Source organism: Thamnophis elegans, chromosome 10 (assembly GCF_009769535.1).
Source record: "Thamnophis elegans isolate rThaEle1 chromosome 10, rThaEle1.pri, whole genome shotgun sequence".
In the NCBI taxonomy this organism is placed as follows: Eukaryota; Metazoa; Chordata; class Lepidosauria; order Squamata; family Colubridae; genus Thamnophis; species Thamnophis elegans.
Window position 1 is genome coordinate 18,912,371 of NC_045550.1, and position 20,005 is coordinate 18,932,375.

At 40.1% G+C, this 20,005-nt stretch overlaps 1 protein-coding gene across 1 annotated transcript in view; it reads left to right on the top strand.

The window, feature by feature from the left end:
* Positions 1–20,005, top strand: part of SORCS1 (sortilin related VPS10 domain containing receptor 1) — a 611,780-nt gene that overhangs the window by 302,138 nt on the left and 289,637 nt on the right. The gene's annotated exons all lie outside the window — the stretch shown is intronic.

The window sequence follows — 20,005 nt, forward strand, 5'->3', positions numbered from 1 at the left end:
GACGGGTCACCTAGCCTATGTCTGCTATGCCAATCTGCCTGCTACAGATGTTGGTCGTAATGGGAATAGAGAGGCGCAAAGACGATCAGGCCATGCCAGGGAGACCTGCAACGCCATCGACTGGGACAGCGAGGAAGAAGGAACTGTCAACACAGCCTCTGAAGAAAAACCCAGCTGTCAGAAGTTGTTTACCACTGTTGTAATTGAGGGATCTCCTTGTAAAATGGAGATCGACACGGGGTTGGCGAGATCCATTATTTCCTGGGGCAGCCTTAAAAGAATCCTGCCCACAATTTCTAGAGCAGAGTTAGTCCCAACTAGCTGCATTTTAAAGGATTACCAAAAAAGGGTTATTCCAATTGTGGGTAGTGGTCAATTTCAAGTGGAGCATGGCAATTTTAAGGGCACACTACCATTAGTAGTTGTTGAGGGTCCGCTTGCTTTACTCTTGGGATTAGATTGGTTTGAGGCATTGGGGTTCTCTATTGCAGGAATTCACACTACAGAAATTGCTGCTGGGTTTGAAGACCTGACATGGGCATTTGAGGACGTTTTTAGCAATGAATTGGGTAAATATAATGGAACACCAATTTCTTTTAATCTAGATCCAAATGTAACACCCATTAGGCTTAAAGCTAGGCGGGTTCCTTTCGCGCTGCAGGAAAAAGTGGATGCGGAGCTAGATAAACTAATTAGGCAAGGAATATTAGAACCAGTAGATTACGTGAAGTGGGAGACCCCAATAGTAATACCAATTAAATCAAATGGATCCATAAGGATATGTGCTGACTATAAAACAACAATCAATAAAGGATTGCAAGCACATCCCTACCCAGTACCTGTAGTGCAACACCTGTTGCACTTGTTAGGTCGTGGACGCCTGTTTGCTAAGCTTTACCTGTAGATGATGCAACGGCAGATGCCCAAACTATCGTTACACATAGGGGAGCATTTCGCTGCCGTAGACTCCAATTTGGAGTCTGCGTGGCTCCCGGCATTTTTCAGAGCATCATGGAACGGCTACTACAGGGGTTACCTGGAGTATTACCATACTTTGACGATGTGCTCATCACAGCACAGAGTCAGGGGAAGTTACTAAATAAACTTAAAACAGTTTTCCTCCGTTTCAGGAAGGCTGGTCTGAAATTGAAGAAAAATAAGTGTGAAATTGGAGTGCAGGCGGTAGATTTCCTCGGATTTCATATTGATGCCCGAGGTAGCAATAGCAATAGCAGTTAGACTTACATACCGCTTCATAGGGCTTTCAGCCCTCTCTAAGCGGTTTACAGAGTAAGCATATCGCCCCCACAGTCTGGGTCCTCATTTTACCCACCTTGGAAGGATGGAAGGCTGAGTCAACCCTGAGCCGGTGAGATTTGAACAGCAGATAACAGTCAGCTGAAGTGGCTGCAGTACAGCACTCTAACCACTGTGCCACCTCGGTATTAACCCAGCCCCTTCAAAGATAGCAGCTATTAAGATAGCTCCAGCTCCAAACAATAAGACAGAGTTACAAGCTTTCTTGGGTTTATTAAACTTTTATGCCATGTTTTTACCCCATAAGGCTTCTGTAGCGAAACCTTTACATTGATTGTTAGACGCATCTACGACTTGGAAATGGGGCAATCGTGAGGAACAAGCATTCACGGCTGTCAAATCGCTCCTGACGTCGTCTGCTGTCCTCATGCAATACAATGAGGCACTACCTTTAATATTAGCTGTGGACGCCTCTCCTTATGGCATAGGGGCTGTACTCAGCCATAGATGCCCAAATGGCAGTGAGGCTCCAATAGCATATTTTTCGCGTTCATTGTCCAAGGCGAAAAGAAATTACAGTCAGTTGGACAAAGAAGCGCTGGCAGCAGTGGCTGGAATCAAACGGTTCCACCACTATCTATATGGTCGCTCTTTTACAGTCAGACCGACCATAAACCGTTGCTTGCCATAATTGCAGGAGACAAGCCAACTCCTGCAATTCTGTCACCTCGGATGTATCGATGGACTGAATTCCTTGCAGCATACAGCTATCAACTGGAATATAGACCAGGAAAACACATGGGGCATGCTGATTCTTTAAGTAGATGTCTGTTGCCTTAGAAGGCTCAAGACCCAGCTCCAGCTTCAGAAGTCTTTTAATAGAGGACTTAGAATTACCACTCTCTGCTTCTGATATAGCAAGCCATTCTAAAAATGATCCTATTTTATCGCAAATAATTGAATGGGTCACTAGGGGTTGGCCATGCAGGAGGGCAGTCTGAACAGTTTTTGCCATTTTGAAAGAGGCTCCTGGAACTGTCAGTAGTAAAAGGGTGTATTTTATGGAGAAACAGAGTGGTAGTTCCACAAAATTTAAGAGTGCAAATTCTACAACGTCTACATGAGGGGCATCCCGGCATAGCTAGAATGAAAGCATTAGGCCGTAGCTACGTCTGGTGGCCCAATCTGGATGCAGAAATAACAAATTGGGTAGCCAATTGCTCTCCTTGTCAATCATCACACCCTAATCCAGCAGCTGCTCAACCTAGGGTTTGGGAATTACCACAATCTCCATGGGCAAGAATTCATATAGATTTCGCTGGGCCAGTAAAGGGGCATACATTTTTAGTTGTGGTAGCTGCATTTTCAAGGTGGGTGGAAATTGCATCCATGAATACCACTACATCAGAGGCCACTATTAAAGAATTACAGAAACTATTTTCCACTCACGGACTACCGGACACCTTAGTGTCTGATAATGGGCCGCAATTCACATCAGCAGTGTTCCAAGCTTTTTTAGCAGGCTTAGATATAAGACATGTATTGGTAGCGCCTTATCATCCAGCCAGTAATGGTAGAGTGGAACAGGCAGTCCGTGCAGCTAAAGACACTTTGCAACGTTTGGGGTAAGGTCCGTGGGAACAGAAAATAAATAAGTATTTATTAGGACAACATTCAACACCTTGCCCGATAACAGGTAAAAGTCCAGTGGAGTTGTTAATGGGACGGCATCTTCGCACCGTTTTAGACAGGTTACACCCGCATTATCATGCAAATGCGGCTCCAGAGTTGACAGAACACACTCGGAAGTTTAAGTTGGGGGAAAGAGTATATGCTAGAAATTACATAGGGGATCCTAAATGGGTACCAGGTCGGGTAATTCAAATAACTGGCCCGTGTTTTATAGGGTCCAATTAGAGGATGGCCGGCAATGGAGACGCCGCATAGATCAACTGTGGCGCTGCAATGAACAGTTAATACCGCATGATATTACCCCAGCGTTGAATTATGCATCATTGCCACCGCTTTCAGAAGACAGAAATGTGTGTCCAGCCTGCTACCCATCCAGTTTCAACGCATCTACCTTTCCAATATCTTTGTCACGTGAGCCCTTACCTGTTGAACTATACCAGCCAGAAGGGGAGGGCCCATTAGAGGAGCCTGCGGAGGAGGCGGCAACATCAGTGAAGAGTCAAGAACAAACGTCTGCTTCAGCGGAACAGAACGGAGTGCAGAGATCGGAAAGGATATCCAGGAAGCCCGCATATCTCAGAGACTATGTGTGTTCCATCCAGGGGGAAGGAGTGCTACGTTCTGAAGTCTCGAGAAAGACTTGTCAATCAATGGGGAAAAAGGAAGCCGTTGAATCTGGCGCATGTGCAGGCTTGAGGAAGCTGGGGGAGCTTCCTATTGGTTAACAGTTTGACAGCCGCATATAAAAGGCTGTCAGTTAAGTTCGTTACTTTGTTCATTGTCAGCTACGTTAATAAATGGTTAGTCTCCAGCAGTTTTTTGAGAAGAATACTTTCCAATATTCACCTTGTATTCAATGACAAACCAAGGATTTTTAAAATTCTTTCTTTATCACGTGTGCTATTACCAAGCCAGGTTTCCCTCATCTTATGACTAGTTGATGCTTTATATGTAGTTTTTACCTATTGATTTTAATTCCTACCCATCACATGATTCACATTCACATTTACATTCATTCATTACAAGCACATTCTTCTCAGACGTGTTCTTGCGGTTCTTCATCTACATAATGCCTATCATAGTTTCTTAAATTCTCTTCAACAACATTGTTTCCTTAGCTATTCACTTGCAACTTTCTTTCCCATTGCAATCCTCTTTCATGCACTGAAAATGAGAGAAAATGCCACCTGGGTCCCCATGTTCTTCTTAGAACTTCAAAATCTGGAAGGTATAATTTATCCCATTTGGATTGACTAGATAAGGAGTGCCTTTTAGTAGATTTGATTAGCCTTGACAATTGTTTCATTCTATTTACTATCCATAATTCCAGGAAGCATCAGTATTATTCTTAGTATTATGAAGTAATCAAATATTTACTGCACTATAGAGATGTCCCCTCCTATTTGTCTTCTTGCAATAGTGGTAGGATATGACTGGTATGCCCCGGTACGGGCGTACCGGTACCTGTGGGAGCACCAGGTACCGTTCCAGTACGGTGCTCCGGAGTGCCCACCCGCCTGCCCACTCTTCTTACCTGTATTTGAGCCAATTGGGGCTTCCACGCCTGCGCACGGAGCGTACAACGCCTGCACGATGCTCCGATGAGCAGCTGGAGCATCGCATGCGGTAAGTACATATGCGTGCACTTGCGCGCGTGCTGAGTGCATGCATGTGGTGGACCCCCAGCTCCATTGCACCATACCGGTTGCACCGGGATCCGGAACCCACCACTGTATTGCAGGTAATACTTGTATTCCCTTCTGTTCTTGAGGCTCCATCATTTTATTTCCTATTCAGTCTAGTTCCTTTTTCTTTCTCAGAACCTGTACTGAAAACTGTTTTTGAATTTCAGTGAAACATAACAGCTTTTAAATTTGTTCTTACTTTTCTATTGGATTCTGCTCCTTGTGGAGAATTGCTTATCTATTAGCTCTTGTTATAAGATCTTTGCTGGGTAAATGGTCTTCATTTTCTTTTTTGAACTGATGCACTTTTTTGAGCCATTTACTTTTTTCCTCACATCCCTTTTACCATATCCAAAAATGAGCTTTATTCTCCTTAGTTATTTTCGAATTCAAGGGTCATACAGATACATTTTATGTTCATTATTTTTAAAGCATGTTAATTTTTATTTACATTTCTAGTTTCAAGATACCCTTTACTAAACCATAATATTGTGCAAAGTTTTGACTTAAATGTACTACTGCATTGTTTTACCATATTTTTTCTGCAATGGGTTCTCTTTAGCAATCTAATTTCTTTTTCTTGATTGTAATGCTGTTCAAAGACTCTAAAAAAGAAAAAAATGCTAATTCTTTTCCTTAAACGTATTGCAATGAGTTGCAATGAGTTTTCATTTGCTGTATAAACATGCTTTTAATTTTATTTGGCGTAATATGCCACATAATTTGTAAGTTACGACTGCAGAAATACCACCACACATTTTCTCTTCTATTCTTGAACTACGCAGAGAAATTCGTATCTGCCTTATATTCTCCCCACAATCTCTATGGCAGTCTCTACTTACTCATCAAAGTGGTAATGTTTCAATTATTCAGGAGGGACAATCTTTGCAATCCGAAGCTATTCAGGAAATTCTATGAATAGTTATAACTAAAAGCCCTCACAATGCTTATAATTCTGCACCAAATAAAATGATGTTTTTACACTAAATGCATTTCAGCTCATACAATACATTGCTTTCTTGACTGCACACTGGTTCTATTGAACTAGAAGATGCTTGAAACTTTCATCACTGTAGAATTTTTAATAAAGTTGTGGTACTACATTTGTCAATTCTCATTTTACAATACAATCACAATTTGAAAATGTGTTCAGAAAGAGAGAGGGGCTGTTAGTTACATTTTAAGCCAACAATCTAATAGTAGGAAATTGCCCGCACTGAATTTTTCTTGTATATACAGCTGTGTGAAAAAGTCCTGCATGCTTTCAGTTTTAAGCTGTATTTACATGTTTAATCAACCTTTCACTCATAGAAACCACATAAAATTAGTACTTTGATGAAAATTTCTCTAGTCGGATTAAGATGCATAATTTGTATTAATATAACCAAAATCTTTTTAAGGTTTTGAGTGAGTTTATGTCCTAAAACAAACACAACTTGAATTTTCGAGAATGTTAGGATCGAAAGTAGCCAATCAGCAGTGAGCTTTGGCTGACCAATCAAAATACACAGAGGCTAAATCTATGAGCCAATCAATGTTGTCATACTCTCTGATTATAAATAGGCATGAAAAGCATTGAGAAATTTAATTTAGCTCTGGCTGCGGGCAAGGATGAAGGCCTTTGCTTTCACCAATACTGAGCAGTGGCATCGCATCATTGTGCTTCATGAAGAGAGTTACTCCTGTACAGAAATAGCCAAGAGAGTGAAATGCCTTTGCACCACAGTGAGCAGAGTGGTTTAAAAACACCAAATAGCTGGTTCAGTTGATGATAGGCTCCGCTCTGGGAGACCAAGAAAGTTGACAAAATGACAAGATCTGGTTCTGCAATGCATTTCGATGGCTGACAGGAAGCTCACCTCACCTCAGATTACAAGAATTCAGGGTGAAACATGTGATGCAAAAGTGTGCACAAGCACAGTGCGTCGCAGACTGCTTGCCAGAGGGCTCAAAAGCTGCAGGGCTCAAAGTAAACCTTTGCTCACAGATGCTCACCACTCTCGTCGATGTGTGTAGGCAAAGAAATATGCTGTGGATCAACGAACAATGGGCCAAAGTCATCTTCAGTGACGAGAGCAATTTCTACTTGTCTGGGAATCAGTGCAGTAAGCATGTCAGAAGATTTCCAGCTGAAAAATGTAGGTTGTAGTGCCTGAATCTTTCTGTGAAGCATCCATTGCATGTGATGATCTGGGGCTGCATCGCTGCTTCTGGTTTTGGTTGGATACATATCGTGCAGGGAATTATGCATTCCAAGCAGTATGTTGAAGTCCTGGAAAAGACCATGGTTCCTTCAGCAACTTGTATGGAAGGGCTTTTACTTCCAGGATGACAACACTTCTTGTCATTGAGCCAAGTCCATCCAGCAGTGGATGAAGAAGCATTGTGTTCGACTCCTGGATTGGCCAGCTCAGAGCCTGGATTTAAACTCAATTGAGAACTTGTGGGCCAAGATTGGTTATGAAATAAGCAAGAAGCATCCAAAGACCAAGCAGGAGCTGATTTAATCCATTATTGCAGCCTGGCACCACGTTGTCACCAAAGATCACGTGCAAAGGCTTATACAGTCTATGCCGAAGCGATGCCGCCTGGTGACAAGCAATAAGGGCTGGCCAATTTCATATTAGTAACCATGTTTGGTTACCTAAATGGTCCTTTTCAGGGCCACAACAATAAAAATGTTAACAAAATACTAGCATCGGCCTTAGTAATTGCAACATGTATGCCACTGGGTATGCATCAGCTAATCTCTTTTCATAGTCATTGTAAGCATGCAAGAAAATTCACAATCCCCATCCAAACAGCACCAAATTGCAAAAAGCTTATGTTTTTCACTTAAAAACTACCAGTATTTATTTAAATATAACAATATTTTCAGAGCAGTTAGCATAAAATATCATAAAATCAATGGCCTATCCCAAAAATGTCATAAACCGTAAAGCTTGCAGGACTTTTTCACACAATTGTACTTTGGTCACCTAATGAGAAGGAAGGACTCACTGGAGAAGAGCCTAATTCTGGGATTGATTGAGGGCAAAAGAAGAAGGAGATGACAGAGAATGAGATGAATGGATGGAGTCCCTGAAGCAGTAGGTATGAGCTTAAATAGACTCCAGAAGATGGTAGAAGACAGGAAGGCCTGGAAGACATTGTCCATGGCGTTGCGATGGCTCAGACACTTCACAACTAACAACAACAAATACTTTAATGTGTCCATATTTAAAATATTTGTCAAACTTGCAGATTATTATGTGACCTTTAAATATAGTGTATAGAAGTACCTATTAGAAAGATTCAAGACAGTGCAATAGAACCAAGGAAATTTCAGAAACAGAAAACATGGAGAATAAGGAACTTGGGAAAGTATTAAAAACAACTTGACTATATAATTGTAGCAGATAAAATAGAACAGTGCTTTTTTGTGTTTTTCCCTTTAGGTAAATAGAGGTAAATTATTCCTTCTAGAGCTTGTATCTTGTTTCTGCACATAACAAAACAATTTGTAAATGTATGACAAAATGTGATGTCTTACTGCAAACCAAAGTAGTGTGAATAAAGTCTGAGATGTCTTTTAATATGGAATATTAATACAATTCTGTATCTATATTTTATTTATTTAAATATTTGTATGGCTTGTCAGATTATATAAAACAACTCTTGGCAGCTAAAACCCTTATAAAGTATCAAACACCTAACATTCTATCTCAAGAACACATACATATGCTGGGTACATCTCCAACCTTGTACCAACTCCTGATGACAGAACCATGTCTTAAAAGGCAAGAAAATTAGGGGCTATCTGTTTCTCAGCAGAACTCCACTCTACTCCATTCCACTCCACTTCATTCCATTTCATAAGATACGTGCCACTTCAAAAGCCCTACTTCTAGGTCCCATTTTTAATAAATGGCAACTGGAATATATCCGCTCAGTCTGGGATGGGTAAATGTCCCTGGCCATAAATAACACAACCCACGTGGCCAGGAAGGCCCAACAGAGACTCAATTTCCTTAGGGCCTTGCACAAAAAACCCTTTTACCGGTCCACAATAGAAAGTGTCCTCACTTATTGCATCACGGTATGGCATGCTGGTTTGACAACCTCAGATAGAAAAACATTACAGAGGGTGGTGAGCACAGCACAAAGCATTGAGGGCTGTCTCCTGATACCTCTAGATAAGATCGCTAGGCTTGCTGCCTTAGAAGAGTGAGGAAAATCCTCAGGAACGACTCACACCCTGGATGGCACTTCTTTACCCTCCTACCATTGGGAAGGAGATATATAGAAACATAGCCAGCCACACAAACAGGCTGAAGATCAGTTTCTATCCGTGTGCTGTCAGACTCCGGAATGCAAAATAACATCATAACTACATAGTATGATGGACTTGCAGGGCTGGCACAACGTGTAACATGTTCACACTGGTGAAACAGGACTGGGGGTTTGTTAATATGATTTATTGGGTTAGGGATTTTCTGTCTTCACTGTGAGTTGAGTTGTATTGTGTGTGTGTGCACTGAGGGAGCTCAACCAACCTCATTGTACCTATATTGTGCACTGAAAAATAATGAATTATAATAATCTCTTATTATTCATTATTCATAATCTCTGATTATTCATTCATATTTTATCCATGAGCTAGTTAGTTAAAACTGTAGCTATATAAATATACCAGATTACAGAAGGTTGGTAAACATTAATAAATTTTAGTAAGTATAAATGAGTTAGAAAAAAAATCCTATCTGTTCAGTCATTGCCAGTTCTGTAATTTTCTGATTGAACCATTAAAGTATTTATTTCCCCAGCAGCCTTTAATATATCGTATCTAAGAGCCTGCATGGATGATTGTAAAACTATTTATCACGAATGTGAATTTTCTCTTTAATCTTGTCCTATTTTCATTTTTCCTTATTTTTTTTTTTAAAGTTTTTTTCCCTGTGTCAACATAATGATCATTCAAGAAATAATTCTGCTATTCCCAGAAGATTTTGTGAGACATATGAAAGAAAATATTATTTGCTATTTAAACTGTTATCAGTCCCTCCTGGGATTTATTTGAGTAAATTACTTCTACTTTTGGATCAATATATAATAATAAAAATAATGTAATAATACCCAAAATATAAATTTTAGAGATACTACAATTACAAAAGCATGCTTACAGGCAAAACCATGTCACTGAATTATAGTGCAACATGGTAATGATAATAGTGGAGAAAAAGGTTGCAGGAGGGACAGAAAGCTCTATATGTCAAGTTTACAAAAGGATTTTTGCTGCATATTTTTTGTCAACAAGTTTCATGAACAGATTCCCCCCAGTGTCTAATAAACATATTGTTTAATATAATGTTGTTATAAGATTCTGTGTCAATAGGGGATGAGAAAAATATATTAATATCCAGAAATAAGTTTTTAGATTGAAAGATAAGGGAGCTGAGGGAAATTGGCAGTTTAAAAATAGGAAATAAAAGCAAATAAATAAATAAAATGTTTGTATGTTCTTATTTCAAAGTAACTAAGCCTACAATCACTAGTGATTAAATGGAATGTGGCTTTCCAAAGTACATATACAGAGGATTTTCCAGTAAGTTGTTTAAAATATTTTCTTTTAATGCTCTGATTTTTTTTCTGTATAAAGCTGTATAAAAATTACACTTCTGAGTGCTTTTCTTTTAAGATTGTTTGGGCCAAGTAAAATCCTAAAGCAATCAAGAATCAAAGTTAAATTTGTTTGAAATGGAAAAAAAGATTCACCCAACAAGCTACAGGCTAACTTGTATGCTCATAAATTCTACATTGTGTTGTTTCTAAAGAACTAGTACATTTGTTCCTTGTACTTCTCAATGCCATTGTATCTTTACATTTTCAGTTAATTAATAAAACTCAACTTGATAGTATCTACCAGCACGTTCATACTATTAATAGCATAGTGTCTTCTCATTAGATATTGATTATTTCCTGTAGGCTTAGGCCTTGTTTTCTCTTGTCCTGCCTGCATTAATTGTTGCTTTTATATCTTTCAAACCTTTCATTATTAATTGCTGTGCTGTACAGTGCATCTCTCTAAAAATAAAAGGGTGGTAGATGCCTTCAGTCTTTCCCTTTTTATACTTATAAGCTATGATTAATAATATGTGTTTAGTATTGTATAATATAGGATTATAAACTCTTCAAATTTTCAACACAAGATGTTAGCGGCTATTCTTCTGTTGTAATAATTAATGGTTATTTTCTTTAAAAAGTAGAAGAAATGTTTTTTTTATACATTCACAAAAATGTGAGATATTTGCTATGTATATGGTCATACTGAGTCTTTAATGTCCAGACTTTTGTTTGGAGCACAGATTACATATATTAAACCTTTATTAAATATGTACTTAAACAATTTATATCCCTGTCTCTTTCAGAAAAGCGCACAAGGTTAAAGTAACAATTTAACAAACCAAATCATAATTCTAAGGTTGCAAATCACAAAACCAACTTGTAAGGAGACCAAATGAACAAGCAAAGGTGATCCCAATCCCTGAGAAAATAGCTAGATTGTTAATACCTTACAAAAAGATAGGAGGGTTAGGGTCATCCAGATCTCCAGAGGAATGCTGTTCCATAAGCAAAACTGTCACAGAGAGGGAAGTCCAACAATGTGTTGTTTAATTGAATGGATCAAGGTTATGCTGTCCTTGCTGAATCTAGTGAGGCAAGCAGAGACTATGGGACAGATGCCTCTTCCTTGCCTAAGGAAATATTGGTGGATATCATCAACATGGATCAACTGTTGGACAATTCAAGGAGATGGAATGTTTGGTTTAATAGACAGAAGGAAAAAAGATGTGTATAAAGGGACATACAGAGTTGATAATAGAAACAAGCAAACAAAAAAGATTTGTTGTAATAACTGAAAGTAAAAAAAAAAAGTAATGTTGAGTGATGCAGGAAACATTTACAAGTGACCTGTTTATAAAATAAAGTTATAAATATCCATGGGATAGAGATGTTTCTTACATTTTTCCAACATAGATCAGCTGAAAAATATTAAAGTTGATTTAATAAGAAATGTATATTTTCAAAGCAAATTCATTAAGTGAACTATCCTTTGTTATTTGATCTCCAGTTCCTACTTTACATGAAAGCAAAGACAAGTGTGAAGGGCAAAGCTTAACTTTAATAAATACAGCATAGATTTAAAGAATATGTATGTATGTATGTATGTATGTATGTATGTATGTAGAGCCGAGGTGGTGCAGAGCCGAGGTGGCGCAGTGATTAAATGCAGCACTGCAGGCTACTTCAGCTGACTGCAGTTCAGCAGTTCGGCTGTTCAAATCCCACTAGGCTCAAGGTTGACTCAGCCTTCCATCCTTCCGAGGTGGGTAAAATGAGGACCCGGATTGTTGTTGGGGGCAATATGCTGACTCTGTAAACGGCTTAGAGAGGGCTGAAAGCCCTATGAAGCGGTATATAAGTCTAACTATTGCTATTGCTTGCTTGCTTGCTGTATGTATGTCAGGGACGTGCACTAGAGGCAGGGGAGGTGGGGCCTCACCAGTCTCCTGAGGGAAAGGAAAGAATTTTAAAGAAGTTTTTTAAAATAATTAAATCCAGGGTAGTTGCTACCAGATTCCAAGTCACAGTGGCTTGCTGTTTACTTAGTGTTAACTATAGGAGGAGGCCAGAGAACTCGGAGCCTCCTTTGCATAAGGAATTTTTCGCCTTTAAAAGTTAACAAAGGGTTAAAAAGCAAAAAAATTCATATGAAAAGGAGGCAGTGATTCTCCTGTCTCCTGATCTGGGAGCAGCGAATCATGCCTTATGAGCATGCTTACGTTGAGCACGCTTACGTTGGGCGGACAAGAGGAGAGTTGAGAGAGTTTCCACAGCTGGAAAAGGTATGTAGATCGGACGGAGGGAAGGGGGATTCAAATTTATTGTAAATTAATGTTTTATTGTGAGGAATTTTTGTGTGTGTGTGTGTGCGTGCGTTTCTTTCTTCACAGTGGTGGGGTCGGAGGAGGCGGGGGGCGAGGCGGCGGAGTGCAGAGGCGGAAGGGACATTCTTGCCACTGTGTCCCAACAGGCCAGGCATCTCATGTTTATTTCTGCCATAAACGTGAGATGCCTGGCCTGTTGGACACAGTGGTGGCGGGGGAAGGAATGGGCTTAATCAAGCTTAACATCATTTTCCAACAACTGCGTGTAGCAACACTTTTGCTTCTCGAAATGGCGAGCCTGCTGTATTGAAGGAGACGCGGAGCAGAGCGGAGAGGGTGCTCAGGCCGTGAGTAGAGCTGGTTGAGAAGCCGAAGGGGGCGTGGGGCGTCCGTGGACCGAGGCGTTTGCTAGAGCACTTGGAGACGAGAGAAGCGAAAGACGAGGCCGTCTTCTCGGGGCTCCCGGGCAACAAAAAGCAAGCTAGCTCTGACTCGCCTTTGGGAGATCCATCTTTATAAATCAAGGCGCGTCTCTGCCTGAAAATGAAAGGGGCGCTTGACCTCATAAGGGTACAAGCGGGCAACGCTTGGAAGGTTCCGTTTAGACTGGCCCTTTGTGCATGGCTGAGTTTACTCCTGAGTAAAGTTCATTACATTCGGTGCCTACGAACAACGGCAGAAGAGAGAGAGGCCTTATTATCCAACACGCTTTAAACAAAGGCTTATCGCAATTTTAGCCTGTAGTGACGGAGAGGGAAGTTTTTGTCGCCAAAGAGCAGCTCCGCGGTGTCCTCTTCAATCGGACGCACGCAAAGCGTTTGTGTTGCACGGGGAAGGATAGACGTGTGTTTTGACTTAGTTGGAAGAGGGAAGAATGCAGGGCCCTCCCTCCGTAGGTTTGAACCTGGGAGGAACTGGATTGGGCAACCTGAGAGCTCCGCCTGACACCCGAAGGGCTTTGCAGGAAGAAACGCGGCTTGAGGCGCAAGGACGGTCCTGACTGTGGGGCGAAGAGGAGTGTGGGAGGGTGTTCCAAGAGCCCCCCTCCTCTTTTGTCACTCCACAAGCCAGACCCACGGCGGCAAGAGGCTCCGCTCTGCTTCTATCGCCCCCCCTCCACTCCAGAGAAGCCGACCGTGGGCAAGTCTCCGCAGCCCCGGTTCCATCTCCAAGCAGCCCCGGGAGGAAACGGGCCAGCCCCGCTTCCCTCCCCGGACTTTCCGGCAGTGGAGGACCTGCATTCCCCTCCTCCTTCCAAGCCCCGAGTGGCCAGCCTCAGCTCCCGCCGCTTTCTTCCAGAGCTCCGGCAGGCCTGCCGAGGAGGATCCCGGACAAGGCTGGAGCGAGAGCCGCAGAGCGAAAGGCTGGCCACTCGGGGGTTGGAAGAGGGAGCGGAATGCGGGTCCTCCACTGCCAGAAAGTCCAGGGAGGGAAGCAGGGCTGGCCTGTTTCCTCCTGGGGCTGCTTGGAGAGGGAACCGGGGCTGCAGACACTTGCTGGAGCCTCTTGCTGCTGCGGGCCTGGCTTGCGGAGTGCCAAAAGGGAGGGGGCCTCTTGGAACACCCCCCACCCCTCTTCGCCTTTCACCTCCACGGCTCTCTCTCCAGCCTGGGCAGGAACCGGCGCTCTTCTGCTGCGGGCAGGATGTACTCATGGTGGCCTGCGGCTCCGGCCCCTGCAAGGTGAAAGTATTTGCCCTGAGGGGCAGGCAAAAGCCGAAAGAAAGCGGCCCACCACTTCTGTCTGACTTAGAGGCGCCCCGCAGCTGGGTCAGACATAGCTGCAGGGCACGGGACGCCTCTATTTCGGACATAGCTGCTGCCGGGGGAGGTGGGCAAAAGCTGCTTTCTTTAGAGTTTAGAGTAATTTATTTATATGCCGCCCTTTTCCCTGGGGGGACTCAGGGCGGCTTACAACTCGAAGGGGGGGGGGAACAAACAATTAACACATAAGACAGTACATCATTAAAAGCACAACATTCATACTATTCGGGTGGGTTACAGTCTTTAACCCCAGGCCTGACGGGATAGCCAGATTTTAAGGGCTGTGCGGAAGGTCTGGAGGGTGGTGAGGGTACGAATCTCCACAGGGAGATCGTTCCATAGGGTCGGAGCTGCCACCGAGAAGGCTCTCCTCCGCGTAGTTGCCAGTCGACATTGACCGGCAGATGGGACTCGGAGGAGGCCTAATCTATGGGATCTAATTGGTCGGGTGGAGGTAATTTATTTCTTTTTGCCTCACCAGCCATAAGCTTCACCGCACGTCACTGATGTATGTATGTATGTATGTATGTATGTATTGCACTTGGTATGAGTCGATAGAGAAAGGAAGCAGTATGCTTCCTCCCATATTTGGGCATACCAGGGGTTGTGACACAATATATACCTATTTCCCTGGCCTAGCTGATAAAGGAGGAGAGCCTGTGGCTTAGTGGCTAACACAACTGCCTAATATGTAATACAGCACAGGTTCAAATCCCAGTAAGGGTATGGCTAGCTGATGAGAGCTAAATAGCTTGAGATAGATCTATACTAGTCTCCCTTTATTTATTTATCAGCACAAATGTAACAAAGGCAACATTAAAAATAATGGCTTCCTGTCTGAATGGTCTCTTGGGATGAGCCGATAGACAGAGAAAGGAAGCAGTATGCTTCCTCCCATATTTGGGCATACCAGGAGTTGTGACACAATATATATATTGTGTCACATGTGTGTGTGTGTGTGTGTGTGTGTACACGCACACATACACATACACACATATCTCTTTTATTAATTTAATGCAGAAAATTGTCCCAGAGTCCAGCACCAGAAGGAGATTTCTGCAAAAAAAGGATTTTTGGCAGCATAGGAACCTGAAAGACTACATAAAATCAATCAATCAATCAATTAATTAATTAATGTGTGTTCTTCTGTAACTTTAAAATATTGCATTTTTTCTTTTCATCAAACAAAAAAAAACCCAGACATAAAATTAGTACAAAGTATAAAACAATGTTTATACGTTTATTCAAAAATCAAGATTTTTTTATTACAACTAAAAGCCATGGAAGAAGATCTGATTTTAATAGCAAACAGGACAAAAATATCTCATTAAAATAAGTGAATTGTATACATTTACATGGGGACTTCACTCTGCAACAGTTCTATGTCATTTAGGAATGTATATAGCAAGGTGAAAGAAAATCAATGAAGGAGGAGCTGCACAATGTTGTAGTGTCAGGAGTTGTTTATTAACCTTTGATTTATAAGGAAGATTGATGTATTTACTGTACATTTTGCATTTGGTATACAATAGCAACATTTTCTTCTTTCCTAATTTGTTTGTTTGTTTGTTTGTTTGTTTGTTTATTATTCATATTTCTAAACCACCCATCTCCCTCAAAGAGGGGCTCTCTCCCTATTAAGGGAGGGAGTGTGTGTGTGTGTGTGTGTGTGTGTGTGTAGATAGATAGATAGATAGATAGATAGATAGATAGATAGATAGATAGATAGATAGATAGATAGATAGATAGATAGATAGATAGATTAATAGATGGGTGGGTGGGTGGGTGGATAGATAGATAGATTGCAGGTGGGGATGTCAGAATCTTCAAGATGGTGGTTTCTGTGTGCTGATGACACAAAAGGATTGGTTTCAGTATTGAGATCACACACATTATTTTCCAAATGTTGATCTGCTCTTGCAGATGTTCCTATGGCTGTGCATGCACATACATCAATATAAATCTATGAAAAGTTTTTAAACAACTGAGCATGCAAAAATGATGAGCTGCTTTTCAGATGAGAAAATAGGTGTTTTGTATGTGTTCCCATGTGCTTTGAAGCATTGCTTTAGATTTAGAAAGACTATGCAGCCTGTCTCTGGAACAGTTTATCCTCCCAACTACAAGATACTTTTGTTACATGGAATATTATTCTGAAGAGGTACAGTCTGTTTTTCAGTCTCAGGATTACTTTTCATTCTGACAAAGGTAAGGCCTTCACTTAATTAATAAATAAAAAAGGGACACAATTGATATCAACCTTTCATGATGAAAGAGCATAAAAAAGAGAATGAAACAGCTGTTCTCCTCTGAGAAAAGTCAGGATGATTTTCTGGTTTTGGCATAAATACTACTTGAATTAAGGAAAGGGGATGGTTGGAGGGGGAGAGAAACAAAGTTTCTTTGAAAAAGAAGGTAGTTTCTGTGCTGCAGATTTAAAATGCAGAAATAACAAGAAGTGACATTGTTGATGTGGTCTTGAAAAGAAACACACATGGTCAAAAGTTTAATTTTAAACATGTTTTTTTAAACATTAATTTTAACATTTCTTTGAAGTTTTTATTTATTTTTCCTAATGAATGTAGGATTTAAGACAATCAAAATGGCATGTTGCCCTGTTACTGAGATTCATTTCTTAGTATAAAGTCTGTTTTTATGATCCGATTTCAAGAACCTTCCTGATATTCACAAATTCCTATCAGACAATCTACTCAGTTATTACCAGAGATTCCCATTGTTCTTGGCAAACTGACCTTTGCTCTTTGGCTCCAATTAAAATCAGTTTCATATTCTTTCATAGGATGAATGATAATTGGAACTGTGACCCTTTAGCAGCACTAAATATTATTTTTCCCAGTTTTTATTTTTGATTCTACATTACTAAGGACACCATATAATTTGATTCGCAATCTATTTTTAATGTAGGTTTCTTAATTGTACACTTTTTTCACTTAACATAAAAAAAAATCAGAAACAAGGGAAAAACTAGAGAATGCATGGCAATATGGTTTATTTAATTTTTACCATTGCTACTTTTTACCCCAATTATTTTTCAACCTGGAATGTGTTGGTAACTAGAGAATGGAATTTGTTGTGGTTGTTTTGCAGTACCTGCTTTTCTTTTCACAATAGTTCAAGTGTTAAAATATCTGAGATTTATTTTTCATTTTTAGAAACTCGCATGTCTCACATTTGAAGCAATGCTCTGTTCAGCTATCCTTTCAGGGTTAGACACCTAATGACAGAAATATAAAGGTCATGCTCTTTAAAGGAGATGCCTCCAAATACAGAAAGTGCCTTGCTTTACTTACTCCCTTATTTTGATTTGGAACACATTCATGACTTTTGCTTTATTTGAGTTCTCGGATCTTCATTTGTCAGACATCCCATTTGAGTAGGCTTTGATATTTGAACAGGCATGCATTTGAACTATTGCAATCCAAATGCCAATTGCATAGTGTAAAATATTGACATTTCCATTTGGGGGATTAAATCTGTATTTCAATACTGAAAGGAATTCATTTTTTTAAAAAAAAGAAGAATTAGTGTTTTAAAAACAAACCAAATTTTATAAGTATGTAAGATCTAATTTAACTATGTTTTATAATGTTAAATGCTAATGCAGAAAATAAGAATCAAGGTTTCTTATCATATCGAGAAATAGGAACTATTACGCTCTGCTTTAATTTTCCATACTAACTGGAATATTTGTTTTTATTCTAACAAACACAGAGACACATATATATCTTATCAGTCTTTAGGTATTATTTATGCCTCTTTTATACTTGCATTGGGATCCTGGCATGCACATGGGAAGATCCTGTTATGCAATGGTGCATTTATCATTGTGATGAAATTATCAAGATTCATAGGACACCATGAGAACTGAGCTACTTATTGTTTGGTATCCAGCTTTGTCTTTTCCCTCATCTATTGAACTGTGAAGCTGTTCAGTCTAAAGTTATGAGAAATATATTAAATGCCTCTTACTCCTTTCTGAATGTCCTTCTGCCTTTAGACCTTGAATATCTTTTGAAGCATCCCAAAATGAGAACCTGTCCTCTAAAATATTGGCGGGGACAGATTCTCTAGAACTCATTTTTTCCCTGCTGAATGGATTTTCAGAAGCAAAACCATACCCAGAGATTTGTTTCTCTGTGGCATTTTTGCCACATTGTTAATATAGCCTAGAAATTATAAAGCCATGCAACCGTTTTTAAAAAGTTTTTGATTTAGATATACAACATTATAGATCTAATATTGTGATAGCAATAGCAGTGCTTAGACATATACCACTTTACTTTACAGCTCTTTCTAAGCAGTTTACAGAGTCATCATTTTGCCTTCCAACAATCTGGGTCCTCATTTTACTGATCTTAGAAGGATGGAAGACTGAGTCAAGCTTGAGCCAGTGAGAATTGAACTGCCAAACTGAAGGCAGCAGAAGTAGCTGCAGTACTTCATTCTAACCAATGCGCCACCACAGCTCAAAGAGCTCTCTTATTTTTACATTTCTTCTGCTACGCAGAGAGTTTTAGCTCTGATAGCTATGTTAGTTGAAAATGTGATGACTTTTTAATGTTTTAAAACATTTCTTTCATCCCTTTTCTGTAAATGATATAGAATGTCTAACCCAAAACCATCTCTAAATAGATTGGAATTTGGGTCTTCCCTGTTTGGTCTAATATAGTAACCACCATCTTGCATGGCTCTGTTAAATGATTTTGGAGATTTGGATTTTAAAGGATTTAATTTTAGAATATCCTTCTATGAACCAGTTTTGGAATTCACCCCTTGTGGGTTTTTGCCCCAGTTTCATTTAACTATGTTCTGTTCTAAGGCACTGGTTTTTTTTTTTTTTAAATGTTTTTGTTTTTCTGCAGCAAAAAGCGTGCTTATTTCTGCTAGTGCCATGATGGTAGTGAGCACTGATGATAGCTATGCTATCCATTCTGAAGTGTTCTTAATATAACAGGCATCACCACTTCATTGTCACTTTGAAAGCCTCTTGATGGCTTTATGTGTTTCCCCATATTGTCTAAGGATGCATATGGGTGCATAACAGACACTTAAGGAAGATAATAGCACAATAATGCACCACATTTATTTTAGCATTGGATAAAAAAGTGGGAAAGAATACAAAAGATTTTTTTGGTTTTTAGTATTTTGTACAGTTCAATTTTACATGCATTTCCTTCATAGTTGGTTCTACTAATTTCAGCTGAAGCTAAGTCCCAAGTAATAGCACATAAAATTTCACCCTAAATGGTAGGATTTTTTTTAAAAATCAAAAAAAAAATCAAGACATTCAAAAAGAGTATTACTTAGCAAGATAGGAAGTAAAGTATAGTTAATGTGCTAGAGTTTTAATTTAATGATCTAATTCCTGTCTAAGTGCTTTATTCTTCATATATTTAAAAAGTAACCAGGGCCCAAGGATATTTACCAATGTAAGGTGGAAGTGTTCTTCTAGTGGGAAACAATACATTGCAATATATAAAGATATTTGTGACACCTAAATTTTAACACTATCCCCCACCGCAGGGCCCTTTCCCAGGGTCTGACGGTCTGGATGCGGTCGGAATGGATTGTCCATAAGATGGCTCGCACTCATCTCCTGTGTTTCCTCCTTCGTGATTCCCAAATACCTGCAGGAACATTCCCCTTGATCCAATGCTCC